Source organism: Cervus elaphus, chromosome 21 (assembly GCF_910594005.1).
Source record: "Cervus elaphus chromosome 21, mCerEla1.1, whole genome shotgun sequence".
Lineage (NCBI taxonomy): Eukaryota > Metazoa > Chordata > Mammalia > Artiodactyla > Cervidae > Cervus > Cervus elaphus.
Window position 1 is genome coordinate 46547447 of NC_057835.1, and position 20353 is coordinate 46567799.

Here is a 20353-nt window from a genome sequence, read left to right on the forward strand (position 1 = left end):
AAGAAAGGGCCAGTAGGATGGAGAAGTTGGAGATCCAGGAGAGAAGAGATAACAAATGGACAAGGTCTTTACTAAGGCTGCATAGAGTGGGGTCCCCAGCTCAGGTGGAATTCACTTTATACACAGGCAGGAGCATCGTCCCTATAACGAGCGAGCAGAGCGCTGGTGGCCTGGGCACAGCCACATGTGTAGTGTGGGCTCGGGGACTTGATGACATGTCTTTATGGAGGTTTTCTGCTTTAATTCTTTCCTCAGAAGCAGGCATGGTTCTCTGTGGGGAGTCAGGGACGGGGCCCTGGGCTGAAGGTTTGACATCAGAGTTATGAATAAGGAGAGAGAAAGCTGAACAGGACACCACAAGACAGCCACCAAGAACAGCTCCACTGAGAGGTGGGGGTGGGGGCTTTGAGAGCTGCAGGAGGCGGTAGGGGGGCAGCTGCTGGATTTTCCTGGTGGGGGGGGTTCGATGAAGAGGTGTGCAGAGAGGGCCGTGGGATCTTAGTTTAGGAAATGAGTGAAGGCTGGAGGGGCCGAAAGATGGGGGAGCAAATGCAGAGAAACCAGAGATCTTAATGAGATCTAAATACAAGTGGGTGGGAGCAAGAGAGAGGAAGGGCTGAAAGAACTGGAGGTCATGAGCAGGCGTGGAGTACTGGAGATGGAGATTCGACAGAGAGAGAGGAATCGTGGCAGACAGCAGGGCCAGGGCCTGGCCACAGGAGAAGCGCAGAGGTGGAGGAGGGGTGAAGTCACTGCATCATGAATGGTGAGGCTGCCTATATAATGGTCGCTCATGTCACCCAGGAGAGGAAAGCTGTGAGCAGGTGATGCAAGTCTTTAGTAAAGGGTGAGTGAGCAGGATGTCAGGAGAGTCAAGCCAGGGGAGAAGTGGAGGGGCCTCAAGCAGCAGGAGGGTTATGCGGGAGTGGAGGAGCTGACAGCTTGTTAACAGCCGTGGGGACTGGGAGGCGTTCATTCCTGAGAGGTTCCCCTCCGCCTTCGGGATGAGATTCACACGCCTGCGCAGGAAGCACAGGCAGGAGACGCGTGGCCCTCTCTAGCGGGGTCGCTGTATCTCGCCCCCATTTCAGCCCAGGTGCTCCGCAGGGCTTCCCTGGGGGCTCGGTTGGTAAAGAATCGCCTGCAATGCGAGAGACCCCGGTTCGATCCCTGGGTTGGGAAGATCCCCTGGAGAAGGGAAAGGCTACCCACTCCAGTATTCTGGCCTGGAGAATTCCACGGACTGTATAGTCCATAGGGTCGCAAAGAGTCGGGCACGACTGAGCCACTTTCACGTTCACTTTCCACAGGGCAGCTCCCCAGTGGTAGTCACACCCTCCTCTCCATTCCTGGGCACAAGTTACGCCCTCTGCTTTGGGAGCAAGCTTCCTCTGGGTTCCCCCTGCCCCGCCTGTCTCCCCCTCGCATCGTCAGCTCAGTCCCGCAGGGAGTGGGAGGAGGGAGTGGGAGTCCTCCAGGGAGGAGGCCTGCGGACCCTTGCCCGGCGGGCCAGCAGCCCCCGCGCCTGCGCTGTGTGGTCAGGTGCGCGCTCCCCCTCGCCCCTGGACATCACGACTGTCTGACATCTACTGCCAACATGGAGCACAAAACCTGGCTTAAGGGCAACTCTTCGTGAAGAGTTTGGGAGGAATCAGTGTCAAGTAGAGGCGGTGGGCGGTGGGCAGTGGGCGATGGGCAGTGGGCGACGGGTGGCAAAGAGCAGCACAGGAAGCCCAGCTGAAGATCTTGCGCCGTTTTCTTCCGCTCATTAGACCCGGTAATTCATTCAGTTCCTCAAGTGGAAAGCAATTTCTCAAAAATTCAGCTATTAAATAAATCATTCACATGAATATCTTTTTTACTGGCTCCAAAGAGTGCTGGCCTATCTCTGCAGAATTGACGCGGGACCGGTGTCTAGGGCCCTGCTCCGTATTCACCAAGGCCCGCAGACCCATCAGCGCACTCTGGGATGGCAGCAATAACGTTATTAAATAATAAGTTCCAAATCCCCTGAAAATAATTCTGTGTGATGAGCTGGACTTCTGCACGTGAGCAGGTTGCGGAGTGTCGCCCCGGGAAGCATCGAGAACACCCCTGGTGGCCTTTTTGCTGTGTAGGTTTGTGCTTTTGATTGCAGTCAGTGTGTTCTCCGGGAGCCACGAGGCTGGGCTGAAATCCACAGTTTTCTCTGCACACAAAGCCTTCTATAAATGTGGAAGTGCCCTTCTGGGATGGCCTTTTAGGCAGCAGATGCTGGAAGACCAGAGAAGACATGTCAAATCCTCTCTTGTGACAATGTGTGTGTGTGTGTGTGTGTGTGTGTATCTGTGTTATCTTCATGGCCTCTTTCTTCCTGAACTCTGGATGGCCAGGTTCTTGCTGACTCTCTGTATTCCAGAAGCATCTGCCTGCCTCTCAGCAATGGCCGGGAAAGGTAGACTGTCTGGAAAGGGCCCATGGATGTTTTAGCGGGTTTTTGCTTGGGCTGCTGTCTGTCTTTCCCAGTTGGTGCTAGTGGTAAAGAACCCGCCTGCCAATGCAGGGGACACAAGAGACATCTGTTCGATCTCTAGGTCGAGAAGATCTCCCAGAGAAGGGCATGACAGTCCACTCTGGCATTCTTGCCTGGAGAACCCCCATGGACAGAGGAGCCTGGTGGGCTGCAGTCCATGGGGTCACAAAGAGTTGGACACGACTGAGTGACTTAGGATGCATGCAGTCTGTCTGTCTGGGCAGCCAGCCAGCCAGTCCCTGAGTTCTCGGGAGCACCTGGCTGGGCAGAGCCGGCCATGTGTGCAGAGGCGGTGGGTCCCAGGCCAACGGAGCCGAAGCTCAGGTCATTCAGGTCACCTGCAGGTAACAGGCTGCAGGTCACATGCCACAGCTGTACTCAAGAAGGAAAGTGTGATCACAATCGCATCTCTCACTTTTACTTTCACATCCGAGTCAGGTCATTCCAGACTTTCTGGTGGGGTTAATTACATTGTTGCTCCAAGGCCTGAAATCCATTTAGGCCTCAATGACAGATACGCAACAAGGAATGAAGGTTTACTCTCTAGCACAGGAAACCATAGTCAATATCTTGTAATAACCTATAATAGAAAATAATCTGAAAAATAATAACATGTATATGTTTAACTGAACCACCTTGCTCTGCACCTGAAACATTGTAAGTCAACTATCCTTCAATAATATATATGTATGAAGAAAAAAATTCATAAGTTTAAAGATTAAACAAAAATAATTTCCAGCTACACTGATGGGAATAACAGTTATTTCATGAGGGCAATTGGGAAAAAACCAATCGAGTGTTTTCTAGTTTGCTAATTTAGGAGAAAAGTGATTTTTTTCCTCTAGATATTTATTTTTTAAAGTAAGGTTTAAAAATACTGTTTCTTATTTCTCTTACTTCTCTTTCCTGAGTGGGTATCATTATTATGCTGGCAACAGGCCTAAGTGTGGGTGAGGAGTGGTCATTGTAGCTGTCTTACCTGACTTTTTCCAAAGAGAGAGGCTCCTATTGTTTCTAAGCAAGCCGCCCCAAAAGGCTTCTCGGGAGCAAGAGGAAGCCCCCTCTCGCACCAGGGTAACTGCCCTGCCTCCCAGGAGCGGCCACTTGAGCTAGGCAGATGAAAGCTGTTAGCAGGTCAATGGGCTAGCTCATTCCCCTGCTCTAGGCTGGGGCGGGGCTGGGGGGGGATGTAGGGGGTGGTGGGAGGGTGTGGATATGGAGCTTGTTGTTCTATTTATAAACTTTGGTTTATTTCATCTTTAGCTTGTCTGGGGCCTGCTTGCAGACTTCAGTCACTTCTGGCTACACCTATGGCAGGACTGATGTGTGCACTGTCTCATGCTATTAAAGAAGGGGGCAAACTGGTATGTATGTGAATGAATTAACTCCTTTTTAAACTGCTCATTTTAGATTTGACTTAAAAAAAAGAAAAAAGTCATCTTTTTTTTTCAAAAACATCTTTTTTCTAATAATAGATAATATTTATTGAGCATTCCCAATGCCAAATGCCTATGTACCTTATTTGAAATGGTCCCTTTATTGATATTACTGCCCATTTACAAATGTGGAGACTGTGGTAATTTCCTAAGCGCACTTGGCCAGTCTGCTAGCCCTGCCTTATTCCAGTGGTCCAATGGGAGCTTCACAACATACACAAATGCCATTTTCATGATCTGTTCTGTAACCTTGTTTTAAATTCAAGACATGCTTGTCACCTTCTATAAGTGCAATATATTGGTGAGGTTAGCATGATCTGTTTTAGATTACACATTTTTTCCTACATTACACTTCAAATTATCTTATAATGAAAAGGTTTTCTTTATATATATGGGTGATTCCACATTAATGAGAATACAAAAGTTCAAGTAGACAAAAATAAATTAAATTTTAGGCTTATTATTAATTTTTAAAGGGGTTTGGCTTTCAAAAAGATTCTCTATGGGTTTTCTTTCAATAGAATTCTTATAACATTCTTAAAATGTTTTGAATGATTAAATTTCAATTCAATTCATCCACCCAAATTCTAACCCCTACATAAGTACCTGTTATATACTGTTAAGTTGAACCATATGAAATTGCGATATTCACTCTTTTCTAATATACCAAAGTGGCAGTTTCATAGGCTTCAATCTGATTTCTGCTCTTATCAAACATTTATTTTTAGTTTCAGAGGCTAGAAGTGAACCAGTTTATCCTCAATTTAAATCGATTGTTTGAGATCAATAAGCCAGACAGTGGTTCTTTCCTTAAGTGTGTACTGTGGGTAATTTTATTTCTGGAGTTGGCTTTTATTAAAGATAATCTCCTATTAATATAATTCAAGCAAGCTTCAATTCAATATCTACTATGTGAAAAGCACTTCTTTAGGCAGAACTCCTTGGCCCACACCTCATCAATGTTCTCCATGAGACACTTGGAATGTCCAGATTCTGGGAAATGAGTGCAAGCATCTACATCGCCCTCTAGAGGACTCACATACACACAACATCACTGGCTCTGCTGGCTGAATTCTCTTCTTTATATTTTAACCATGTTAACGATATATATTTCTGTCAATTCATACACCTATTATTTGGTGACAGATCAATTCAAACTGTCAGTTATGAATCTTCTCCCTTGAAAATGGTAATTCTATCATTCTTAAATGTGTTCATAACAGTACAATCTGAGCTCTATGAAATCAAACCTATTTATTGAACACCCAAAGTCTGAACAATTGCACATTTTGCTTTGTATACTCTGTGTATGTGGGAACATGACTTCCCTGAAGGAATAGGCAGGAGAAACTGATATAGTTAGGAACACAATGCCAAGGTTACTGCTGGACATAACAGCAGATCAGTGACACGGCTGGATGGCTACTGGCCAGGGCATATCCAGTTTCCTGTAATAAGAGGTGGATGAATACAGGTTAGGAATGCCATAGAGGGCTTAGGCTGAAGCCAAGAGAGGTCCACAGTGCCAGAGAAGTAAAGCATTGTAGCTACTATTTCACGTTTCTTCTGAAAACAATATAAATGGCTTATAAGGCTAGGATGCTGGAATTAATATTTAATGTAAAAAGCATTACTGAAAACAATTGTATAGCTATCAGGTATAAATAATAATTTCCACCTCTGCTGGTAATTTTTCACTCATTTAGGTTGACACACTAGTGTACCAGCAGTTTATAGGTGCACTTAACTCTAATGGCACATTGATTAAACTATGGCAGAATTACCCATTCAATATATCTTCCCAGTCTGTACTATTATGAAGTTCTAAATATTTCAAATGCAAATAGACCTCTATTAGTCAACAGTTCAGCAGTTACCTGTCTTCCTTCCTTTTTTTGGAATCATTACAAAGGCTTATAAATTTACTTTTCTGCATACTTGTACCAATAATCTTATGATAAGGAATTAACACACATACAGGCTAAGAATCTGGATTTATTTGAAATATGATGAGAAAATGAGCCAATTAAAATGAGTATAAAAATATGGAGGAAAAAACCCTTTGACTATGATACATCACTGACTCCATGAACATTTCTTTTCTCACTTGGTATGCCATATCTATGAAGGTTCATCCAGCACAGACAGAAATAAGCATCTGCTTTCATTTGTAGGCAGGTAAAACTTCTAGAAGTTCAGAGAGGGAGTAATAGCTCTGTGTCAGTCTGAGTGCTTCCAGAAGCAGTCACCAAGACAAGAGCAGCTCTGTAAGTTCACTTATAGAAGACTCCCTGGGAAGAGGCTATGAAAGGAGATGGGCTGGGAGCATGGGAAAGTGGGGGAGCCTGCCCCCATCCCCGAGCCAGGTCTGACACCTGTGAGGAAAGAGTAAGGACAGAAGATTGGGTGCTAAGTCACTTCAGTCGTGTCTGACTCTTTGAAACCCCATGGACTATAGCCCCCTCCCCAGGCTCCTCTGTCCATGGGACTCTCCAGCAAGAATATTGGAGTGGGTTGCCATTTCCTCCTCTAGGGGATCTTCCAGACCCAGGGATCGAACCCACATCTTTTACATCTCCTGTATTGGCAGGCGTGTTCTTTATCACTAGCACCACCTGGGAAGCCTGAGGATTGGGTAGGAAGTACTTGGGAGCAACTCGAAGAAAGTCTCAGCTCAAGCTGATGGGGTCCTGAACCAAGGTTGCCCTTTAGAGGAGCTCCAGGTCAGGCAGAATGGCCCATCTCTAGGAGCCCTGTTGAGCCAGGTCCTTGGAGGAGGGCAGCCCAGGGGAAGCGTGGTTTTACCAGCTGCAGCGGATTCAAAAGAGTGGCCTCAAGAGGCTGGCCAGCAACTGTGTTCCCCACAGCTGCAGCTTCTTTTGAAACGAGATCTGAGTGGTGTACTTCCATCCCCTCCACAAGTACTGTTTCTTTTTGGTGACTATGCAATTTAACACAGGGATCTTGTTTCTTTCAGAGAAAACTCAAAAATCCCCCGGCTGGACATCTTCCTCAGCTTCCTTGGGATACATTCCTGGAGGACCAGCTGTGTGCCTGTGTTTTCCTGATGAGATACGGGTGATATTTGCTGTCGTGGTTCAGAAGGCTGAGCGCTGAAGAACTGATGCTTTTCGAACTGTGGTCCTGATGAAAACCCTTGAGGGTCCCTTGGACTGCCAGGAGATCAAACCAGTCAATCCTAAAGGAAATCAACCCTGAATCCTCTTTGGAAAAACTGATGCTGAAACTGAAGCTACAATTCTTTGGCCACCTGATGCAAAGAGCTGACTCCTTGGAAAAGACCCTGATGCTGGGAAAGTTGGAAGGCAAAAAGAGAAAGCGGGTGACAGAGGATAAGATGGTTGAATGGCATCACCAACTCAATTGACATGAATCTAAGCAAACTCCGGGAGATGGTGAAGGACAGGGGATCCTGGCATGCCGCAGTCCATGGGGTTGCAAAGAGTCAGACGCGAGTTAGCAACTGAACAATAGCAAAACATAGTACAGAAGAAAAAGATAGTCAAGTTAAATAAAACATCTGGAAGGATTTCCTGTCTCCAGAACTGTCCGAAGATCACTCTGACATTTACCCAAGCGTTTCCTTTATTAGGGGCTTCCCTGATAGCTCAGATGGGAAAGAATCCGCCTGCAATGCAGGAGACCCTGGTTCAATTCCTGGATCGGGAAGAACCCCTGGAGAAGGGATAGGCTACCCACTCCAGCATTCTTGAGCTTCCCTTGTGGCTCAGCTGGTTAAGAATCCACCTGCAATGCAGGAGACCTGGGTTCGATCCCTGGGTTGGGAAGATCCCCTGGAGAAGGGAAAGGCTACCTACCCACTCCAGCAAATTCTGGCCTGGAGAATTCCATGGACAGGATCACAAAGAGTCAGACACGACTGAGTGACTTTCATTTTCACCTTCGTTTATTATAACTCCTTTGGATTGTGGTCCTTCTGGGTCAAATCCAGGGTATAACCTACCTCCTTAAATAAATCACAATAGTTAACATTTATGCAGCATTTGCTATATGCCAGCTACTGCTCCAACCTTTACTTTTATAAACTCAGTTAATCCTCAAAATAAGTCTATGAGGCCAATATTATCATTACCTCCATTTTTAGGGATGAGGAAACTGAGGCACAGAGAGGTAATGGAAAGTAAGTAGTGGGTACTGGATTCCCATCCAGGCAGTGGGAGACCACCATATGTGTTTCTGATTGAGTGTCTGTGTCCTCCCCAAATTCAGTGTGATGGTATTAGGAGGTACAGCCTTTGGACTTAATTAGGTTTAGATAAAGTTATAATAGTGGAATTCTCCAGGCAAGAATACTGGATTGGGTAGCCATTCCCTTCTCCAGGGGATCTTCCTGACCCAGGGATCTATATTGCTTATAAATATGATATTCCACAGCCTGAGCTAAGACACTGTTTCTACCCAGTATGCTAGGGAAAGAGACGGGTAAGACCTCAAGTGGATAGGGTGGCAGACATGTGAGTGTAGTTGGCCACAAGCTGGAGCCCAGTGACACGCTCACTGTGCAAGCTGAGCCAGCTTGATAGCAGCGAGGGAAAGGGCCCACCTTGGTGAAATTGGGGTGCATGGCAGCATTGCCAGGCAACGCCCAGAATCTTAGGCCAGGGGGAACACCATTCTTCCTGGTACATAGTGTACTTTTGGCCACAATCCGAATTACTTCACGAGCTGTGTATGTTCCAGCTTCCTAGTGACAGATGTCAGAGACTATAAGCAGCTGGGAAGATGGAAACTGATGACAGTCCTGATGACGGTGACAGTTTTGATAGTAGCAGCAGTGGCAACAGAAGTGAACAGTAGCAAACAACAACAGTCTCATGGTAGTGGGACTAATGATGCTTTGGTCACATACAAAGAAGAATAGAGAAGCCCCCTGTGAGTGGCAGGTCAGGTGTAAAGTTTGAATCAGGCAGGAAAAATGACTATATACATGAGCACAAGATTTTGTATATTATTTCAGTGAATTGATAGATTGCTTGAAATTGATCCACAGCCTCCAGCAGGTTAAAAACTATTTTAAAGAAACTTAAGAGAGAACCTACAGAGCTCAAAACATATAATCTGTCTTTAAATAGCCCTGTGCTAAAGGGCAGAATATAACTAATTTTATAAGGAGTCCCAGGGGATTGTGGAAACCTACAGCTACTGGGGCTCAGATTTTTTATCTTTGATGTTGGTCAAAGTAAAAAAGTGGGGCCACAGACACTGAGCAAATGATATAACTTCTGCAAAAGCAATTTATGGCTGATTGACCCATTATATTGATAAATTCTTGAGGAAAGAAATATGCACGTAGATAGAGGGGAGGCAGTGAAGGTAATAGCTCACAGCCCTCTGTCTTCCCTACTGATGTTTAGTGATAGTGCTGAGTGGGTTAGACCACACACAGCTTCCAAACCACTTCAGACTGCAACAGGAAATACATTGAAGGTAGCTCCTTTAGTCTTTTTCTTTTTTAAAAAAAGCTTTAGTCTTTAAAAATGCCTTTAATACAGTTCTACCTTATAGACTATTTTTAAAAAGTGGAATTACCAGAGGATTGAGGGAGCCTTGTCATGAACAGAGAACCAGTTTGAAACAGGAAACAAGGTGGAAATGAATGGGTACCTCTCTGCATGGAGACATGTTAACAACCACGTTCCTGCGAAGATGCTGCTTGGATCATTTTATAAATGATCTGGACAAGGGCACAGAAAAACGTTTGAATTTGCTGATGATCCTGACTTTTGGTTGATAAGGATAGATTTCAGAAGATATTTTAAGCTCATGTCAAATAGACAAAAACATTGGTACATGTGATTGTGTGAAACTGCAAGTAATAAATGTACTTAGAGGGAAAAAAAAAAAAGTATCACAGACTTCCAGGCATAGGAGAGCTGAGAGATCAGTTACAACCCGCAAGAGTTTCCTGGGATTAGATGATAGGATCCACTCATAGGAAAACTATCTCAGGGTCAGCCAATCTGACCTGTCATTTGAAGCCACCCCTGGCCTTCCGTAGCATCCTGACCACATGAACTCTGACTGCTTGCTCTCACAGTGAGGAACTCCTCATGCTCAGAGAAAACTCTGTCTTCATTGAGACAATTCAGAAATAAAGTTCTCCTTCGTGTTGAGGCAACACCAGCCATTTCCTCAGGCAGCTCAGGGTAACAGAGCCCGGTTCTGATTCCTCTCCCACATAAACACCAGGCAAATTTGAAGAACTGTGTCCTCAGCCTTGTTTGTTTGTTTGTTTTCATTTATTTTTATTAGTTGGAGGCTAATTACTTTACAATATTGTAGTGGGTTTTGTCATACATTGACATGAATCAGCCATGGATTTACATGTATTCCCTATCCCCATCCCCCCTCCCACCTCCCTCTCCACCCGATTCCTCTGGGTCTTCCCAGTGCAGCAGGCCTGAGCACTTGTCTCATGCACCCAACCTGGGCTGGTGATCTGTTTCACCCTAGATAATATACATGTTTCGATGCTGTTCTCTCAGATCATCCCACCCTCACCTTCTCCCACAGAGTCCAAAAGTCTGTTCTGTACATCTGTGTCTCTTTTTCTGTTTTGCATATAGGGTTATCGTTACCATCTTTCTAAATTCCATATATATGTGTTAGTGTACTGTAATTGTCTTTATCTTTCTGGCTTACTTCACTGTGTATAATGGGCTCCAGTTTCATCCATCTCATTAGAACTGATTCAAATGTATTCTTTTTAATGGCTGAGTAATATTCCATGGTGTATATGTACCACAGCTTCCTTATCCATTCGTCTGCTGATGGGCATCTAGGTTGCTTCCATGTCCTGGCTATTATAAACAGTGCTGCGATGAACATTGGGGTGCACGTGTCTCTTTCAGATCTGGTTTCCTCGGTGTGTATGCCCAGAAGTGGGATTGCTGGGTCATATGGCAGTTCTATTTCCAGTTTTTTAAGGAATCTCCACACTGTTCTCCATAGCGGCTGTACTAGTTTGCATTCCCACCAACAGTGTAAGAGGGTTCCCTTTTCTCCACACCCTCTCCAGCATTTATTGCTTGCAGACTTTTGGATAGCAGCCATCCTGACTGGCGTGTAATGGTACCTCATTGTGGTTTTGATTTGCATTTCTCTGTTAATGAGTGATGTTGAGCATCTTTTCATGTGTTTGTTAGCCATCTGTATGTCTTCTTTGGAGAAATGTCTGTTTAGTTCTTTGGCCCATTTTTTGATTGGGTCATTTATTTTTCTGGAATTGAGCTGCAGGAGTTGCTTGTATATTTTTGAGATTAATCCTTCGTCTATTGCTTTGTTTGCTATTATTTTCTCCCAATCTGAGGGCTGTCTTTTCACCTTGCTTATAGTTTCCTTTGTTGTGCAAAAGCTTTTAAGTTTCATTAGGTCCCATTTGTTTATTTTTGCTTTTGTTTCCAATATTCTGGGAGGTGGGTCATAGAGGATCCTGCTGTGATTTATGTCGGAGAGTGTTTTGCCTATGTTCTCCTCTAGGAGTTTTATAGTTTCTGGTCTTACATTTAGATCTTTAATCCATTTTAAGTTTATTTTTGTGTATGGTGTTAGAAAGTGTTTTCGTTTCATTCTTTTACAAGTGGTTGACCAGTTTTCCCATCACCACTTGTTAAAGAGGTTGCCTTTTTTCCATTGTATATTCTTGCCTCCTTTATTGAAGATAAGGTGTCCATAGGTACGTGGATTTAAAAAAAACAAACAAACAGGTTAAGCATCTGATACACCCTCAATGTTCTGCTCAGAACAAGTCTAAATGTCCTAACTATTGAAACTGCTTTCCACTGGTGACACAGTTTTACTTTGCTTCTGTCCCAGGTGCCCAGGACTGAATTCAGTATTTCAGGCAGGAAGTGACAAGTGCTCTGTGAAAGGGACCTTGTTCTGGGGAAGCCTTCCTCATGCCACCGCCCCCCCCCCCCCCTTTTTTAATAATAGCTTTGCATGTGTGCGCGCATGCTGTCACTTTGGTCGTGTCCCACTCTTTGTGACCCTGTGGACTGTAGCCCCCAGGCTCCTCTGTCCATGGGATTCTCCAGGCAAGAATACTGAAGTGGAATGCCATGCCCTCCTCCAGGGGATCCTCCCGACCCAAGAATCAAACCTGAGTCTCTTACGTCTCTAACATCGACAGGAGGGTTTTTTTTTTTATTAACTACTAGTGCCACCTGGGAAGCCCAATAACACCTTTATTAAGGTATAATTTATATATCACAAAACTTGTGCTTTTAAAGTGCAAAATTCAGTATTTTTTTGTGGTTTTTATTATGTCTACAGAGTTATGCAGTTGCTATTGTTCAGTCGCTAAGTCATGTCTGACGCTTTGTGACCCCATGAACTGCAGCACACCAGGCTTCCCTGTCCTTCACTATCCCCTGGAGCTTGCTCAAACTCATGTCCATTGGGTCAGTGATGCCATCCAACCATCCCATCCTCTGTCACCCCCTTCTTCTCCTGCCTTCAACCTTTCCCACATCAGGGTCTTTTCCAATGAGTCAGCTCTTTGCATTAGGTGGCCAAAGTATTAGAGTTTCAGCTTCAGCATCAGTCCTTCCAATGAATATTCAGGGTTGATTTCCTTTAGGATGGACTCCTTGATCTCCTTGCAGTCCAAGGGACTCTCAAGAGTCTTCTCCCACTTCCAGAACATCTGCATCATCCCCCAAAGAAACCTCATACCTATCAGCAGTCTCTGCTTATTTCCCACCTTCTGGCAACCACTGATCTGTTGCCTGTATATACTTGTCTTTCTGGACATTTCACATAAATGGGCCGATGGGTGTGAAATCACTTTGATTTGCCTTACCCTAGTGACTAATGATGCTGAACAAGATGTGACATTTTGTGACTGGCTTCTTTGACTTAGTGTTTTACTTTCATGTTTATATTTTCAAGCTTCATCCGTGTTGTAACCTGTATCAGTACTTCATTGCTTTCTATTGCTGAATAATATTCGATTGTATGGATACATCACATTTTCTTTATCCATTCATCAGTTGATGGACTTCGTGTTCTTTTTAACTTGGGGATATAATGAATAATGTTTTCATGAATATAAAAATAAAAGACATACAAGTGTTTGTGCATGTGTTTTAATTCTCTTTGGTGTATACTTAGGAGTGGAATTGCCAGGTCATACAGTAATTCCATGGTTAACCTTCTGCAGAGCTGACAGAATGTTTTCCACAGTGGCTGCACCATTTTATAATTCTACCAGTAAAATATGAAGGTTCCAATTACTCCACATCCTTTCCAACACTTGTTGTTATCTCTTTGATAACAGCCATCATAGTGGGTACAAAATCACTTTGACTTGCCTTGCCCTAGTGATTACTGATGTCAAATATCTTAACACGTGCTCATTTTCCATTTGCATATCTTTCTTAAAAAGTGTCTATTTAAGTTTTTTTTTTTTTAATTGAGTTGTCTTTTTATATTGAGTTGTCTTTTTATATTGAGTTGTTAGAGCTTTTCTAAATTCTGGATATTAGATCAGTATCAGGTATATGATTTGAAAATATTTTCTCCCATTCTGTGGACTTAGTGTTTAACTTTGATGAAGGCCAATGTATCTAATTTTCTTTTGTCACTTGTGTTTTTGTTGTCATACTTAAGAAACCGTTGCCTAACTCAAGGTTATGGACTTTACCTCTATGTTTTCTTCTAAGAGTTTCATAGTTTTACCTCTTACATTTGATCTTTAACCATTCTGAGTTTAAATTTTTTAATATGATTGAGGTATGGGTCTAACTTCATTCTTCTGCATGTAGACACTTTGTCTTAGCATGATTTGTTGAAAACACAATCCTTGAATTATCTTGGCCCCCTTGTGGCAAATCAACCGACCATAATGGGGGACACATTTATAGTAATGATATTGGCCATTTTCTCTTCATACTATTGACTCACACTGAGTTTATCGTACACAAACTCCTGTAAGTGTTTCATAGGTGTTGCTCTTAAGCCAAGCTTCCGCCATCCTTCTCTTGTGCAGGTGGAAATGGGGGCCCAGATAAGAGACTTCATCTTTATTGCTCTTAAATGTCACCTTGTCAGTTCAGCTGGTCATTCCACTAAGCTGACAGCTTTGGGATATGGAGCCTGATGTCCCTCCCAGGTTTATATCATCTATATCATCAGTTATTCAGCTCAGTCATGGAATATTTAATAAAGTTCTTATCAGGCAACTGGTCTATGTTGGCGAAGAAGACAAGAACCCACCCTCATGGAAGAGGCACAGAGAAGGCAGATAATACAGAAGTAAGCTAACAAACAAGATAATGTCAAATAGTGAGCTTCTTCAGTAATGGATCATTTAGGGAGGATGCATGCATGAGTGCTCAGTCGTGTCCAGCTCTTTGCGAACCCATGGACTGTAGCCCTCCAGCCTCCTCTCTCCATGGGGTTCTACAAGCAAGAATACTGGAGTGGGTTGACACTTCCCACTCCAGGGGATCTTCCTGACCCAGGGGTCGAATCTGTGTCTCCTGCATTGGCAGGCGGATTCTTAACCAATTTCACCACCTGGGAAGCCTGGATCATTTAGGGAAATCTCTTTCATTTACAATTGCTTTGGGTTACAATTATGTTTCCACTATCATCTTAGAAGCCAATTATGTCTAAATGTCATTGCTCAAGGTTCATTGCAGAAAGTCATATACTTTGCGAAGGGCCTTCCTTTCATCTGATGCAGACATGAAGGAGAACTCACCCTCTCTGGTGCCACTCAGAGGGGCACTTGGTAGGGATGGCTGGGCCAAGAGCCTCACTCGGCAGAGTCGGGCTTCAGATTCTAGAAGAATACTCTGCAATCCTAAAATGACTCCTGCAACCCGTTATTATTAGAGAAGGCCTGATAACTCCACTGCCACTTTTTCCTGGATAAATAATTTCTGTCTGGAGTTTTGGTCCAAATTGTTTCACTGGCAGCCACAACAGCACATGCATGTTCTTCCTCTCTGTCAAAAAAGTCACTTTGTGGGAAGTCTGTAGTCAATAGAGAATGACCTTTGACTTCAGAGTCCTACTGCAGCTGATGCAAATGAGAGGCACTGGGGGGGAAAACCTTTTCCTAAACCTCTATCCCCTCTGAGACGAAAGTCTATCAACCCTAAAGGAAAGCAACTTTGTTGCTAGAGCTGAAAACAATGCCTGACAAATCCATCAAATTGTGGTTGAACAAAGGAGGGAGTCAAGGAAAATTTCTGCACAGTTCAAAAGTTTGGCCTCTTCTGTAGGTTCTTGTTCATGGGATATTTTTAAAAATTAATTTTTATTGGAGTGTAGTTGATTTACAATGTTGTACTGTCTGTACCTTAAGGTGAATCAGTTATGCATACATTTACATATATATAAAATCTATCTATCTATCTATCTATATAGAATCTAAAAAAGTAGAGATATATATGTATATATATATAGGTTATGCTAGTGGTAAAGAATCCACCTGTCAATGCAGGAGACATAAGAGACATGGGTTCTATCCCTGAGTTGGAAAGATCCCCTGGAGGAGGGCATGGTAACCCACTCCAGTATTCCTCCCTAGAGAATCCCATGGACTGAGGAGCCTGCTGGGCTACAGCCTAGGGTTGAAAAGAGTGGGATATGACAGAAGCGACTTAGCATGCATGCATATATTTCCCATATAGGTCATTACAGAGTATTGAGTAGAGTTCCCTGTGCTATACAGTAGGATTTTTAAAAAACTTTATTTTGTATTGGGGTATAGCCAGTTAACAATGTTGTGACAGTTTCAGGTGAATAGTGAAGGGATTCCGCCGTACATATACATAAATCCATTCTCCCCCCAAACTCTCCTCAGTAGGTTCTTATTAATTATCTATTATATATATATAATGGTGTGTATATGTCAATCCCAATCTCCCAGTTTATCCTTCCCTCACCCTTTCCCCCTTGTTTTCTATATCTGTGACTCTATTTCTACTTTGTAAATAAGTTCATTTGCATCATTTTTTAAGATTCCACATGTAAGTGATACCATATGATATTTGTCTTTCTCTGTCTGACTTACTTCACTCAATATAACAATCTTTAGGTCCATCTATGTAGGGGCAAATAGCATTATTCTGTTCTTTTTCATGGCTGAGTAGTGTTCCATTGTGTATAGGCACCACATCTTTATCCATTCCTCTGCTGATGAGCATTTAGGTTGCTTCCATGTCCTGGCTATTGTGAATAGTGCTACAATGAACACTGGGGTGCATATATCTTTTTAAATTATGGTTTTCTCTGGATATATGCCCAGAAATGAGATTACTGGATCATATGGTATCTCTATGTTTAGTTTTTTAAGGAACTTCCACACTGTTTTCCATAGAGACTGTACCAATTTACATTCCTACCAACAGTGTAGGAGGGTTCCCATGAGACTGTTTTAAAGTTCACTGAGCATCAAGCTTTTTTTTTTTTCCCCTAATTTCGTTTTTAAATTCCTTCTTGGTTAATGGACCACTGACTACTCCCAAGGGGCTAAGAGGATATTAGTGATTGTCTGGGAGCTCTTGGTATCTTTAGACAATCTCTTTCCATGAAATTATTGGATGCTGTTAATGATCTCCTCTGGTCTCCTCTGGGTACCTTTGATCTTTTTCTTCCTGGCTTCACATATTTACATCAGCAGTTTTCTGCAAGAAAGGAGGGCTCTAGAACTGTGTTTCTCTTATCAACCACTGGTTTCCATTTGATGGATGTCGCCTCATAAAGCACAATTGTGAATAACATACAGTTCCCATTCGAGGTCACATAAAGGGGATGGTGAGAGGAGGCTGAGAGGGCCGGTTCTGTGATATTTCAGTAAGTATATATTTTAACACAAAACCTCTCTATTACCACTGATCTTTCTTTTCTGCCATTTTGCCTCCATGCACACAAGGAGCAGTCAGATTTAATATTCATCAATTCAACAGACTCCATGGAAACAATAGTGATTTGTAAGATGAAAAAGAATTACGGATGCATGCTGATCATATTTCTTGGCTGCAAAGCCCCATATTCTGACTCATCAAATTAAATTACTCATTAAAATACAGGCCAAAAAAGTATACCCTGCATTCAGGTACTCTTGTCTATCAGATAAAACAGAGAATGAGATAATATCATGAAAGAATAATTCACTCCCCTGCTCTCTTGGGCAGAAGTGCAGCACACATTTCTGGGATCGCTATTAATTTATGAAGGCCACACAAGATGTGAATTAAATTGCCCCTGTCCTTTGTTTTCAATAATGTCTAAGGTGCATATTTTTATACTCCTCAAAGTGGACATTTTATTCTTTTTCTCATGAGAGGGGCACTGAGACCCCGTTGCGGCTTCAGAATGGGCTCCTGAGGGCACCGCATTTGGGGACAATATCCCCAGGCAATAACTCACTTAGGGTGGTAACTCTGGTGTTTGAGTTAGGGTGGTGCACTCCTTGGCCCTCTATACTGTGCCTTCAGGCTTCTGTTTTGGGGGATGCAGGGTGACAGGGGGGTATGAGGCCCAGGGAAGGGGTGAGGGCAGAGGTTCCGGAGAGGTTCCACCTTCCAGAGAGGTTCCCCACTTTCCAGTGGCAGAAGACTCTCACCTTATAAAGCCTGGTCTACAGAAACTATAAAACTCTTAGAGGAAAACACAGGCAGAACACTCTCTGACATAAATCGCAGTAAGATCCTCTATGACCCACCTCCCATAGTAGTGGAAATAAAAACAAAAATAGACAAATGGGACCTAATTAAACTTAAAAGCTTTTGCACAACAAAGGAAACTAAAAGCAAGGTGAAAAGGCAGCCTTCAGATTGGGAGAAAATAATAGCAAATGACACAACTGACAAAGAATTAATCTCCAAAATACACAAGCAGCTCATGCAGCTCAATACCAGAAAAATAAACAACCCAATTAAAAACTGGGCCAAAGAACTAAACACATTTCTCCAAAGAAGACATACAGATGGCTAACAAACACATGAAAAGATGATCAACGTCACTCCTTATCAGAGAAGTGCAAATCAAAACCACAATGAGGTACCATCTCATGCCGGTCAGAAAGGCTGCCATCAAGAAGTCTACAAAAAATAAATGCTGGAGAGGGTGTGGAGAAAAGGGGACCCTCTTACACTGTTGGTGGGAATGCAAACTAGTACAGCCACTATGGAGAACAGTGTGGAGAGTCCTCAAAAAACTGGAAATAGAACTGCCATATGACCCAGCAATCCCACTGCTGGGCATACACACTGAAGAAACCAGAATTGAAAGAGACACGTGTACCCCAATGTTTATCACAGCACTGTTTACAATAGTTAGGACATGGAAGCAACCTAGATGTCCATCGGCAAATGAATGGATAAGGAAGTTGTGGTACATATACACAATGGAGTATTACTCAGCTATAAAAAAGAACACATTTGAGTCAGCTCTAATGAGGTGGATGAAACTGGAGCCTATTATACAGAGTGAAATAAGTCAGAAGGAGAAACACCAATACAGTATATTAATGCATATATATGGAATTTAGACAGATGGTAATGATGATCCTATATATGAGACAGTAAAAGAGACACAGATGTAAAGAACAGACTTTTGAAGTCTGTGAGAGAAGGCAAGAGAGGGATGATTTGAGAGAATAGCGCTGACACATGTATATTACCATATGTAAAATAGATGACCAGTGCAAGCTCAATGCATGAAGCAGGGCACTCAAAACTGGTGCTCTGGGACAACTCGGAAGGATGGGGGGGAGGGGGTTTCAGGATAGGGGGACACATGTACACCCATGACTGATTCACATCAATGTATGGCAAAAACCACCACAGTGCTGTAAAGTAATTAGCCTCCAATTAAAATAAATAAATTAATTTTAAAAATAAATAAAGAAAAAAAAAATTGGTCTAATTCTGTATCCCCCTTACCCTACACACATTAGACCTCCTTGTCCAGATGTCCAGCTCCATCCCAAACTAATTAAATCAGAATCTCTAGGGTGGGCCTGGGGCACTGATAGTTTTAAAACTTCCTAGGAGACTCTGATGAATGGCCTATGTTAAGATTTGCTGAGTCTGATTCTGAGGTTAACAGGTGAGGAATCCCTCGTGACAAGGGCCTGGGGACTTCTACCAGCTCCTTTCAAAGGACTTTCTTGATATCACTTAATTTCTTTCCTCTTTATTACATATACCAGGAATAGAGTATTAAACCAAATTTCATACATATTAGAATTAATGGGAGTTTAAGGCTTCCCAGGTGGTGCTAGTGGTAAAGAAGCCACCTGCCAATGCAGGAGACTGAAAGACTTAGGTTTGATCCCTAAGTTGGGAAGATCCCCTAGAGGAGGGCATGGCAACCCACTCCAGTATTCTTGCCTGGAGAATCCCATGGACAGAGGAGCCTGGTGGGCTACAGTCCATAGGGTCGCAAAGAGTCAGACACAACTGAAGCGACTTGGCATGCATGCATAAACTCCAAAGGACTTGTTGGTGTTTGTAGGTCAGAAAACAGGACTGTCTCCAACGCTTAACAGGACCCATCTCCTTCTGCCCATTCTGCTTTCTAAAATACTTCTTTCCCTTGACAGGGTCAAAGGAAATCAGATCACTTAAGAAGAAGTCAGTGACTCACAGAAAACATCTTAGTGCATCTGAGACCCTCTAGCCTTGGCTCACTCAAAGACGTCTTAGCCTTCCAGCTCTGGAGCCAGAGTAATCAAGAAGACCTTGAGCATCCTTAAACACTGCAGCTGATCCTGATTACTCAGAGGAAACTAACTACATCAGGACTTGATCCACAGGAGTTTTAGAATAGACACCTAACTACACGTACAGAAAACTCATTCATTTTGAGTCATTTAGTCTCTTTATGTTCATGTGTGTTAGTCACTCAGTCGTGTCCAACACTCTGCGTGGACTGTGGCCCACCAGACTCCTCTGTCCATGGGATTTTCCAGGCAATAATACTGGAGTGAGTTGCTATTTCCTCCTCCCGGAGATCTTCCCAACCCAGGGATCGGACCTGAGTCTCCCACATTGCAGGCAGATTCTTTACTGTCTGAGCCACTAGGGAAGCCCTATTTTTGTTCATAACTTAACAATTTTAAGCAAAAGAGCTACATTTTGGGTCCTGGTCTCAATAAAAGATTGCACATTTATTCCTTAAATCTGAAAAGAAGAACTCAAGAGTCTATTCAAAGTGGGATTACAATATTCATCAGCTTTATCTACTGAGGGAGCTTTATATTAAATTCTACATGGTAGGCATGTGCTGTCAAGAACAATATCTAAGAGCCAGATCAGCAAGATTTGTTACTGCTATTATTCACTGTCAGCTTCTTCTGCTAGTTTGGTTTATCTGCCTCAGGGAAAACTAAGAAAAGCCA

At 43.2% G+C, this 20353-nt stretch overlaps 1 protein-coding gene and 1 long non-coding RNA gene across 5 annotated transcripts in view; one reads left to right on the top strand and one right to left on the bottom strand.

The window, feature by feature from the left end:
- The window catches only part of LOC122679620, a 98324-nt gene extending 91260 nt beyond the window's left edge, over positions 1 to 7064 (top strand). For all 3 annotated transcript variants that reach the window (XR_006336460.1, XR_006336459.1, XR_006336461.1), the window contains 2 exons: positions 3776 to 3876; positions 6926 to 7064. This is a non-coding gene — a long non-coding RNA (uncharacterized LOC122679620). The remainder of the gene's footprint in view (positions 1 to 3775; positions 3877 to 6925) is intronic.
- The window catches only part of ZNF704 (zinc finger protein 704), a 247172-nt gene that overhangs the window by 66400 nt on the left and 160419 nt on the right, over positions 1 to 20353 (bottom strand). The window lies entirely within an intron of this gene.